At 40.0% G+C, this 12474-nt stretch overlaps 1 non-coding gene across 1 annotated transcript; it reads left to right on the plus strand.

Moving 5' to 3' along the window:
- The first annotated feature begins 6687 nt into the window (after positions 1-6687).
- On the plus strand, positions 6688-6795 carry LOC130983625 (small nucleolar RNA R71). Its single transcript, XR_009087607.1, has one exon. It is a non-coding gene; the product is annotated as a small nucleolar RNA R71 (small nucleolar RNA).
- The last annotated feature ends 5679 nt before the right edge of the window (positions 6796-12474 follow it).

The following is a 12474-nucleotide window of genomic DNA, read 5'->3' on the forward strand; positions in this document are numbered from 1 at the left end:
AACCTAGGTTTACAGAAAATGAGTAAACTATGATAGATAGTGCAGAAATCCACTTCTGGGGCCCACTTGGTGTGTGCTGGGGCTGAGACTTAAGCTTCTCACGTGCCTGGGGCTGTTTTGGGCGTTCAACGCCAGGTTGTAACCTGTTTCTGGCGTTGAACTCCAGCTTGTAACCTGTTTCTGGCGCTGGACGCCAGACAGCAGCATGATACTGGCGTTGAACGCCAGTTTACGTCATCTATCTTCACGCAAAGTATGGACTATTATATATTGCTGGAAAGGCCTGGATGTCTACTTTCCAACGCCGTTAAGAGCGTGCCAATTGGACTCCTGTAACTCCAGAAAATCCATTTTGAGTGCAGGGAGGTCAGAATCCAGTAGCATCAGCAGTCCTTTTTCAGCCTAACTCGGATTTTTGCTCAGCTCCCTCAATTTCAGCCAGAAAATACCTGAAATCACAGAAAAACACACAAACTCATAGTAAAGTCCAGAAATATGATTTTTGCCTAAAAACTAATAATATTCTACTAAAAACTAATTAAAACATGCTAAAATCTACATGAAATTACCCCCAAAAAGCGTATAAAATATCCGCTCATCACAACACCAAACTTAAACTGTTGCTTGTCCCCAAGCAACTAGATGAATAAAATAGGATAAAAAGAATTTAAGGAGTAATAAAATCTCCGAGTTTTAAGTGAAGCTCAGATTCTAATTTAGATGAGCGGGGCTGGTAGCTTTTTGTTTCTGAACAGTTTTGGCATCTCCCTTTATCCTTTGAAATTCAGAATGATTGGCATCCATAAGAACTCAGAATTCAGATAGTATTATTGATTCTCCTATTGTAGTATGTTGATTCTTGAACACAGTTACTTTATGAGTCTTGGCCGTGGCCCTAAGCACTTTGTTTTCCAGTATTACCACCGGATACATAAATGCCACAGACACATGACTGGGTGAACCTTTTCAGATTGTGACTCAGCTTTGCTAAAGTCCCCAGTTAGAGGTGTCCAGAGCTCTTAAGCACACTCTTTTTGCTTTGGATCACGACTTTAACCACTCAATCTCAAGCTTTTTACTTGGACCTGCATGCCACAAGCACATGGTTAGGGACAGCTTGATTTAGCCGCTTAGGCCTGGATTTACTTCCTTGGGCCCTCCTATCCATTAATGCTCAAAGCCTTGGATCCTTTTTACCCTTGCCTTTTGGTTTTAAGGGCTATTGGCTTTTTCTGCTTACTTTTTCTTTCTCTCTTTTTTTCTCTTATTTTTTTTACTGCTTTTTCTTGCTTCAAGAATCAATTTCATGATTTTTCAGATCATCAATAACATTTCTCTTGTTCATCATTCTTTCAAGAGTGATGCGCGAAATTGTGATCACTACAACTTCGCACAACTAACCAGCAAGTGCACTGGGTCGTCCAAGTAATACCTTACGTGAGTAAGGGTCGATCCCACGGAGATTGTTGGTATGAAGCAAGCTATGGTCACCTTGTAAATCTCAGTCAGGCAGACTCAATTGGGTATAGTGATAAACGAATAAAGCATAAAGATAAAGATAGAGATACTTATGTAATTCATTGGTAGGAACTTCAGATAAGCGCATGAAGATGCCTTCCCTTCCGTCTCTCTGCTTTCCTACTGCCTTCATCCAATCCTTCTTACTCCTTTCCATGGCAAGCTCGTGTAGGGTTTCACCGTTGTCAATGGCTACCTCCCATCCTCTCAGTGAAAGCGATTGCATATGCCCTGTCACGGCACGCGGAATTCAGCTGTCGGTTCTCGGTCAGGCCGGAATAATATCCATCAATACTTTTGCGTCTGTCACTAACGCCCTAGCCTGATAGGAGTTTGAAGCACGTCACAGTCATTCAATCATTGAATCCTACTCAGAATACCACAGACAAGGTTAGACCTTCCGGATTCTCTTGAATGCCGCCATCAGTTCTTGCCTATACCACGAAGACTCTGATCTCACGGAATGGTTGGCTCGTTTGTCAGGCGAGCACTCGATTGTCAGGCGATCAACCATGCATCGTGCAATCAGGAATCCAAGAGATATTCACTAAGCCTCAGATGCTTGTAGAACAAGAGTGGTTGTCAGTCACTTTGTTCATGAGTGAGAATGGTGATGGGCGTCAATCATCACCTTCATCATGTTGAAGAACAAGTGATATCTTGGACAAAGAACAAGCGGAATTGAATAGAAGAACAATAGTAATTGCATTAATACTCGAGGTATAGCAGAGCTCCACACCTTAATCTATGGTGTGTAGAAACTCCACCGTTGAAAATACATAAGAACAAAAGTGATCATTGGTTTCGGCCCCAGAGAGGGAACCAGAAGAACCAAGATCTGATCTAAGAACTAGATGTCCAAAGATGAAAAATACAATAGTAAAAGGTCCTATATATAGAGAACTAGTAGCCTAGGGTGTACAGAGATGAGTAAATGACATAAAAATCCTCTTCCGGGGCCCACTTGGTGTGTGCTTGGGCTGAGCAATGAAGCATTTTCGTGTAGAGACTCTTCTTGGAGTTAAACGCCAGCTTTTATGCCAGTTTGGGCGTTTAACTCCCAATTAGGTGCCAGTTCCGGCGTTTAACGCTGGAATTTCTTGAGGTGACTTTGAACGCCGGTTTGGGCCATCAAATATTGGGCAAAGTATGGACTATCATATATTGCTGGAAAGCCCAGGATGTCTACTTTCAAACGCCGTTGAGAGCGCGCCAATTGGGCTTCTGTAGCTCCAGAAAATCCACTTCGAGTGCAGGGAGGTCAGAATCCAACAGCATCTGCAGTCCTTTTGAGTCTCTGGATCAGATTTTTGCTCAGATCCCTCAATTTCAGCCAGAATGAAATCACAGAAAAACACACAAACTCATAGTAAAGTCCAGAAAAGTGAATTTTAACTAAAAACTAATAAAAATATAATAAAAACTCAACTAAAACTACCAAAAACATACTAAAAACAATGCCAAAAAGCGTACAAATTATCTGCTCATCACAACACCAAACTTAAATCGTTGCTTGTCCTCAAGCAACTGAAAATCAAATAAGATAAAAAGAAGAGAATATACTATAGACTCCAAATTATCAATGAAACTAAGCTCCAAATTAGATGAGCGGGACTAGTAGCTTTTTGCCTCCAAACAGTTTTGGCATCTCACTTTATCCTTTGAAATTCAGAATGATTGGCTTCTTTAGGAACTCCGAATCCAGATAGTGTTATTGACTCTCCTAGTTGAGTATGATGATTCTTGAACACAGCTACTTATTGAGTCTTGGCCGTGGCCCAAAGCACTCTGTCTTCCAGTATTACCACCAGATACATACATGCCACAGACACATAATTGGGTGAACCTTTTCAGATTGTGACTCAGCTTTGCTAAAGTCCCCAATTAGAGGTGTCCAGGGTTCTTAAGCACACTCTTATTGCCTTGGATCACAACTTTATTTCTTTCTTTTCTTTCTTTTCTCTTTCTCCCTTTTTTTTTTTTCGTTTTCTCCTTCTTTTTCTCTTTTTTTTTTTGTATTCACTGCTTTTTCTTGCTTCAAGAATCATTTTTATGATTTTTCAGATCCTCAGTAACATGTCTCCTTTTTCATCATTCTTTCAAGAGCCAACAATTTTAACATTCAGGAATCACAAATTCAAAAGACATATGCACTGTTTAAGCATACATTCAGAAAACAAAAAGTATTGTCACCACATCAAACTAATTAAGCTAGTTTTAAAGATGAATTTGAAATCCTGTACTTCTTGTTCCTTTGTGATAAAAACAGTTTTCATTTAAGAAAGGTGATGGATTCATATTCATAGCTTTAAGGCATAGACACTAAGACACTAATGATCATAAGACACAAACATGGATAAACATAAAGCACTAAAATTCGAAAAACAGAAAAATAAAGAACAAGGAGATTAAAGAACGGGTCCACCTTAGTGATGGCGGCTCTTTCTTTCTCTTGAAGACCCTATGGAGTGCTTGAGCTCCTCAATGTCTCTTCCTTGTCTTTGTTGCTCCTCTCTCATGATCCTTTGATCTTCTCCAATTTCATGGAGGAGGATGGCATGTTCTTGGTGCTCCACCCTTAGTTGTCCCATGTTGGAACTTAATTTTCCTAGGGAGGTGTTAATTTGCTCCCAGTAGTCTTGTGGAGGAAAGTGCATCCCTTGAGGTATCTCAGGGATTTCTTGATGAGAGGGGTCTCTTGTTTGCTCCATCTTTCTCTTGGTGATGGGCTTGAGGTCATGCCTTCTCAGTTGAACCGGCTTTGGATGCCATAAATGGTTATGAAAAAACAAAAAGCAATGCTTTTACCACACCAAACTTAAAAGGTTTGCTCGTCCTCGAGCAAAAGAGGGAAGAAGAGAGTAGAAGAGGAAGAAATGGAGGAGAGGGAGATGGCTTTGTGGTTAGGCCAAAAGGGGAAGAAGTAGTGGTTTGAATTTGGATGGTGAGGTAAGTGGAGTTTTATGGAGGTGAGTGGTGAAGAGAGAGATGGGATTTGATAGGTGAGGGGTTTGTGGGGATCCTGTGGGGTCCACAGATCCTTAGGTGTCAAGGAAAAGTCATCCCTGCACCAAATGGCATCAAAAATCACGTTTTGAGCCAATTCTGGCATTAAACGCCGGGCTGGTGCCCATTCCTGGCGTTTAACGCCAGGTTCTTGCCCTTCTCTGGCGTTTAACGCCAGTCTGGTGCCCCTTTCTGGCGTTAAACGCCCAGAATGGTGCCAGACTGGGCGTTAAACGCCCAACTGCTAGCCTCACTGGCGTTAAACGCCAGTGAGTTCTTCCTCCAGGGTGTGCTGTTTTTCTTCCTGTTTTTCATTTTTTTTGCTTTTTTCATTGATTTTGTGACTTCTTATGATCATCAACCTACAAAAAAGATAAAATAACAAATGGAAATAGTTAATTATAAAACATTGGGTTGCCTCCCAACAAGCGCTTCTTTAATGTCAGTAGCTTGACAGAGGACTCTCATGGAGCCTCATAAATGATCAGAGCAATGTGGGAACCTCCCAACACCAAACTTAGAGTTTGAATGTGGGGGTTCAACACCAAACTTAGAGTTTGGTTGTGGCCTCCCAACACCAAACTTAGAGTTTGACTTTGGGGGCTCTATTTGTCTCTGATTTGAGGGAAGCTCTTCAAGCTTCATCTCCATGGTGACAGAGGGATATCCTTGAGCCTTAAACACAAAGGATTCTTCATTCACTTGAATGATTAGTTCACCTCTATCAACATCAATCACAGCCTTTGCTGTGGCTAGGAAGGGTCTGCCAAGGATGATGGATTCATCCATGCACTTCCCAGTCTCTAGGACTATGAAATCAGTAGGGATGTAATGGTCTTCAACTTTTACCAAAACATTCTCTACAAGTCCATGAGCTTGTTTTCTTGAGTTGTCTGCCATCTCCAATGAGATTCTTGCAGCTTGTACCTCAAAGATCCCTAGCTTCTCCATTACAGAGAGAGGCATGAGGTTCACACTTGACCCTAAGTCACACAGGGCCTTCTTAAAGGTCATGGTGCCTATGGTACAAGGTATTGAAAACTTCCCAGGATCTTGTCTCTTTTGAGGTAATTTCTGCCTAGACAAGTCATTCAGTTCTTTGGTGAGCAAAGGAGGTTCATCCTCCCAAGTCTCATTTCTAAATAACTTGTCATTTAGCTTCATGATTGCTCCAAGGTATTTAGCAACTTGCTCTTCAGTGACATACTCATCCTCTTCAGAGGAAGAATACTCATCAGAGCTCATGAAAGGCAGAAGTAAGTCTAATGGAATCTCTATGGTCTCATTTTGAGCCTCAGATTCCCATGGTTCCTCATTGGGGAACTTAGTGGAGGTCAGTGCACGCCCATTGAGGTCTTCCTCAGTGGCGTTAACTTCCTCTCTTTCCTCTCCATATTCGGCCATGGTTATGGCTTTGCACTCTCCTTTTGGATTTTCTTCTGTATTACTTGGGAGAGTACTAGGAGGGAGTTCAGTAACTTTCTTGCTCAGCTGACCCACTTGTCCTTCCAAATTTCTGATGGAGGACCTTGTTTCATTCATGAAACTTTGAGTGGTTTTGATTAGATCAGAGACCATTGTTGCTAAGTCAGAGGTATTCTGCTTAGAACTCTCTGTCTGTTGCTGAGAAGATGATGGAAAAGGCTTGTTATTGCCAAACCTGTTTCTCCCACCATTATTGTTATTGAAACCTTGTTGAGGTCTCTCTTGATTCTTCCATGAGAAATTTGGGTGATTTCTCCATGAAGAATTATAGGTGTTTCCATAGGGCTCTCCTAGGTAATTCACCTCTTCCATTGAAGGGTTCTCAGGATCATAGGCTTCTTCTTTAGATGAAGCATCCTTAGTACTGCTTGGTGCATTTTGCATTCCAGACAGACTTTGAGAACTCAAATTGACTTGTTGAGTCAATATCTAATTCTGAGCCAGAATGGCATTCAGAGCATCAATCTCAAGAACTCCTTTCTTCTGACTTGTCTCATTGTTCACAGGATTCCTTTCAGAAGTGTACATGAATTGGTTATTTGCAACCATTTCAATGAGCTCTTGAGCTTCTGTAGGCGTCTTCTTCAGATGAAGAGATCCTCCAGCAGAGCTATCCAAAGACATCTTGGATAGTTCAGAGAGACCATCATAGAAGATACCTATGATGCTCCATTCAGAAAGCATGTCTGAGGGACATTTTCTGATTAATTGTTTGTATCTTTCCCAAGCTTCATAGAGGGATTCTCCATCCTTCTGTCTGAAGGTTTGGACTTCCACTCTAAGCTTACTCCATCTTTGTGGTGGAAAGAACTTTGCCAAGAAGGCATTGACTAGCTTTTCCCAAGAGTCCAGGCTATCTTTAGGTTGTGAGTTCAACCATATTCTAGCTCTGTCTCTTACAGCAAAGGGGAATAGCATCAGTCTGTAGACCTTAGGGTCAACCCCATTAGTCTTGACTGTATCACAGATTTACAAGAACTCAGCTAAAAACTGATGAGGATCTTCCATTGGAAGTCCATGGAACTTGCAATTCTGTTGTATTAGAGAAACTAATTGAGGCTTAAGCTCAAAGTTGTTTGCTCCAATGGCAGGGATAGAGATGCTTCTCCCATAGAAATTGGGAGTAGGTGCAGTAAAGTCACCCAGCACCTTCCTTGCATTGTTGGCATTGTTGTTGTTTTCGGCTGCCATGGGTTCTTCTTCCTTGAAGAATTCGGTCAGGTCCTCAACAGAGAGTTGAGCCTTAGCTTTTCTTAGCTTTTGCTTCAAGGTCCTTTCAGGTTCAGGGTCAGCTTCAACAAGAATGCCTTTGTCTTTGTTCCTGCTCATGTGAAAGAGAAGAGAACAAGAAAATATGGAATCCTCTATGTCACAGTATAGAGATTCCTTAAGGTGTCAGAGGAAGAAAAATGGAAGACAGAGGTAGAAAATTCGAACTTATCAAAGAAGATGGAGTTCGAATCTTGCATTAAGGAATAGTGTTAGTCCATAAATAGAGGGATGTGAGAAGAAGGGAAGTAATTTTCGAAAATTAAGTAAAAGATTTTGAAAACATTTTGAAAAACACTTAATTAATTTTCGAAAATAAGAGTGGAAAAGAAATCAAGTGATTTTTGAAAAAGATTTTGAAATTAGAAGTTAAAAAGATTTGATTGAAAACTATTTTGAAAAAGATGTGGTTAAGAAGATATGATTAGTTTTAAAAAGATGTGATTGAGAAGATATGGTTTGAAAAACATTTTAAAAAGATTTGATTTGAAAACAATTTGAAAAGATATGATTTTAAAAATTAATGACTTGCTTAACAAGAAAAGATATGATTCAAACATAAAACCTTTCTCAACAGAAAAGGCAAAAAATGTTCAATCAAATCATTAATTGTTAGTAAGTATCTTTGAAAAAGGAAAGAAATTGATTTTGAAAACATTTGATTGAAAAGATATGATTTGAAAAAGATTTGATTTTGAAAAACTTTGAAAAAAAAGAAAAAAAATTGATTTTGAAAACAAAATCTTCCCCCTTGTGCCATCCTGGCGTTAAACGCCCAGAATGGTGCACATTCTGGCGTTTAACGCCCAAACCACTACCCTTTTGGGCGTTAAACGCCCAACCAGGCACCCTGGCTGGCGTTTAAACGCCAGTCTGTCTTCTTCACTGGGCATTTTTGAATGCCCAGCTTTTTCTGTGTGATTCCTCTGCAGTATGTTCTGAATCTTCAATTCTCTGTATTATTGACTTGAAAAGACACAAATAAAAAATATTTTTGGATTTTTAATAATGAGGAAAAATTAAAATGCAACAAGAATCAAATAACAATGCATGCAAGATACCAAACTTAGCAGTTTGAACACTACTGACACTAATGCATATGAGACACACAGAACACTCAAGTCAAGAGAATTTAAAGGTTAGAGCTAGAAAATCATCAAGAACAACTTGAAGATTATTGAAGACACATGCATGAATGCAAAAACATGCAATTGACACCAAACTTAACATGAGACTCTAGACTCAAACAAGAAACATAAAATATTTTTTGGTTTTTATGATTTTGTAATTTTTTTGTGCTTTTTTCGAAAATTATATGGAAGAGAAAATAAAGGTATCAAAATTCTTAATGAGAATTCCAGGAATCATGCAATGTTAGTCTAAAGCTTTAGTCTAAAGGAATTAGACATAGCTAGCTAAGCTTCAGCAAGACATTGCATTCAAGAGCTAAATTGATGATGATCAATCAGCTTTGGTGATGATAAGAACATCACCTTGAAACACTAGAATTCATTCTTAAGAACTCTGAAAAAAAATACCTAATCTAAGCAACAAGATGAACCGTCAGTTGTCCATACACAAACAATCCCCGGCAACGGCGCCAAAAACTTGATGCGCGAAATTGTGATCACTACAACTTCGCACAACTAACCAGCAAGTGCACTGGGTCGTCCAAGTAATACCTTACGTGAGTAAGGGTCGATCCCACGGAGATTGTTGGTATGAAGCAAGCTATGGTCACCTTGTAAATCTCAGTCAGGCAGACTCAATTGGGTATAGTGATAAACGAATAAAGCATAAAGATAAAGATAGAGATACTTATGTAATTCATTGGTAGGAACTTCAGATAAGCGCATGAAGATGCCTTCCCTTCCGTCTCTCTGCTTTCCTACTGCCTTCATCCAATCCTTCTTACTCCTTTCCATGGCAAGCTCGTGTAGGGTTTCACCGTTGTCAATGGCTACCTCCCATCCTCTCAGTGAAAGCGATTGCATATGCCCTGTCACGGCACGCGGAATTCAGCTGTCGGTTCTCGGTCAGGCCGGAATAATATCCATCGATACTTTTGCGTCTGTCATTAACGCCCTAGCCTGCTAGGAGTTTGAAGCACATCACAGTCATTCAATCATTGAATCCTACTCAGAATACCACAGACAAGGTTAGACCTTCCGGATTCTCTTGAATGCCGCCATCAGTTCTTGCCTATACCACGAAGACTCTGATCTCACGGAATGGTTGGCTCGTTTGTCAGGCGAGCACTCGGTTGTCAGGCGATCAACCATGCATCGTGCAATCAGGAATCCAAGAGATATTCACTAAGCCTCAGATGCTTGTAGAACAAGAGTGGTTGTCAGTCACTTTGTTCATGAGTGAGAATGGTGATGGGCGTCAATCATCACCTTCATCATGTTGAAGAACAAGTGATATCTTGGACAAAGAACAAGCGGAATTGAATAGAAGAACAATAGTAATTGCATTAATACTCGAGGTATAGCAGAGCTCCACACCTTAATCTATGGTGTGTAGAAACTCCACCGTTGAAAATACATAAGAACAAAAGTGATCATTGGTTTCGGCCCCAGAGAGGGAACCAGAAGAACCAAGATCTGATCTAAGAACTAGATGTCCAAAGATGAAAAATACAATAGTAAAAGGTCCTATATATAGAGAACTAGTAGCCTAGGGTGTACAGAGATGAGTAAATGACATAAAAATCCTCTTCCGGGCCCACTTGGTGTGTGCTTGGGCTGAGCAATGAAGCATTTTCGTGTAGAGACTCTTCTTGGAGTTAAACGCCAGCTTTTATGCCAGTTTGGGCGTTTAACTCCCAATTAGGTGCCAGTTCCGGCGTTTAACGCTGGAATTTCTTGAGGTGACTTTGAACGCCGGTTTGGGCCATCAAATCTTGGGCAAAGTATGGACTATCATATATTGCTGGAAAGCCCAGGATGTCTACTTTCCAACGCCGTTGAGAGCGCGCCAATTGGGCTTCTGTAGCTCCAGAAAATCCACTTCGAGTGCAGGGAGGTCAGAATCCAACAGCATCTGCAGTCCTTTTGAGTCTCTGGATCAGATTTTTGCTCAGATCCCTCAATTTCAGCCAGAAAATACCTGAAATCACAAAAAAACACACAAACTCATAGTAAAGTCCAGAAAAGTGAATTTTAACTAAAAACTAATAAAAATATAATAAAAACTCAACTAAAACTACCAAAAACATACTAAAAACAATGCCAAAAAGCGTACAAATTATCCGCTCATCAAAGAGCCAACAATTTTAACATTCATAAAATTCAATATCAAAAATATGCACTGTTCAAGCATTCATTCAGAAGACAAAAAGTATTGCCACCACATATAAATAATTAGAATTTTCCTTATTAAGAACTCGAAAAAATTAAATTGCCTCTTTATTCTACAAATCTACTATTTTATTCATGTTTGATGATGATGAGAAAAATAAATTATAACTTAATTGGAAATAAAACCAAAATAGACATGCTAATTACTACTACTCCTATATAACTTCTAAGGTAAATTTCTATAATAATAATATCACAGAGTTAAAGCTTAAAATTAGAACTTAACAACCTGTATTTTGGGAAGTGGATGTTCCTCTAGTCTGTGGGGTGCTTGGTCCTTCAAGGAATAGCTTCTGACGCTTTAATTCCTTCAGTTCACATCCTTGCTCTTCCTGTTCCCTTAGGTGCCATGATCTTGATGAGTTTTAGCTCAGTGATCATGGCAAATCACACCAAACTTAGAGGTTTGCTTGTCCTCAAGCAAAAGAAAGGAAAGGAGAGGAATAGAGGGAGAGGCAATTTCGAAATCCAAAAGATATGATGAGTTGAAAAAGATTTGAAAAAGATTTGGATTGGAAAAAGATTTGTGTTTATGAATTAAGATACATTTGACATTTTTGAAAAAGGGATTTTAGAAATTAGTGTTTTTAGAAATTAGGATTAAAATTTTTTTGGAATTGAAGGATGATATTTTAAAACATGTTTATGCAAGAAATTATGAATTGAAACATAAAAATTAGAAAATTTGTGAAGAAAAATGAATTTTACCTCCTCCCCACCATTCTGGCGTTAAACGCCCAAATGCTGCTTGTTTTGGGCGTTTAACGCCCAATTGCTGCTTGTTTTGGGCGTTTAACGCCCAATTGCTGCTTCTCCTGGGCGTTCAATGTCCAGCTGTTGCTTCTTTCTGGCGTTGAACGCCAGGAAGTCCTTTGTCACTGGGCGTTTTTCTGAATGCCCAGGACGCTGTCAATCTGGCGTTAAACACCCAGAAGGTGCTTCTTTCTGGCGTTCAACGCCCAGAAGATGCTCCTTTCTGGCGTTTAACGCCCAAATGGCTACCCTTACTGGCGTTGAACGCCCAGTGGGTGCTTCTTTTGGGCGTTCAACGCCCAAAATGTTTCTTACTGGCTTTTTCACGCCAGTGAGCTTCCAAATTCCCTTGTAACTCTGTGAATCCAATCAATTGCTATTTTACCTTTTGAAGATACTTTGACATATACCTGTAAAAATTAGCAAAAACAAATAAAATTAAATTTTGTGAATGGCTGGGTTGCCTCCCAACAAGCGCTTCTTTATTGTCCTTAGCTGGACAGTGAGCTCTCATGGAGTCTCACAGATAATCAGAGCAAGGTTGGGACCTCCCAACATCAAACTTAGAGTTTGAATGTGGGGGTTCAACACCAAACTTAGAGTTTGGTTGTGGCCTCCCAACACCAAACTTAGAGTTGGACTGTGGGGGCTGTGGTTGACTCTGCAGTGAGAGAAGTTTTTCATGCTTCCTCTCCATGGTTACAAAAAGAGAACCTTGTGTCTTATAGTTTGCAATGTCTGCAAACCACAGAGCTTCCTGAACAGCAAACAATTACTCATCTGGAAAGGTTTCAGAGATCTCAGTAGGAGGGAGGGATGCTCCTGCTACTGGTTCTATCCGGGAAAGGTGATCAGCTACTTGATTCTCTGTTCCTTTTCTGTCTCTTATTTCTATATCAAACTCTTGCAAAAGCAACACCCATCTTATGAGACTGGGCTTTGAATCCTGCTTTGTGAGTAGATATTTAAGAGTAGCATGGTCAGTGTACACAATCACTTTTGATCCTACTAAGTAGGATCTAAACTTGTCAATGGCATAAACCACTGCAAGTAATTCTTTTTCTGTGGTTGTGTAATTTTT

The sequence above is a fragment of the Arachis stenosperma genome, chromosome 5, assembly GCF_014773155.1.
Source record: "Arachis stenosperma cultivar V10309 chromosome 5, arast.V10309.gnm1.PFL2, whole genome shotgun sequence".
NCBI lineage: Eukaryota > Viridiplantae > Streptophyta > Magnoliopsida > Fabales > Fabaceae > Arachis > Arachis stenosperma.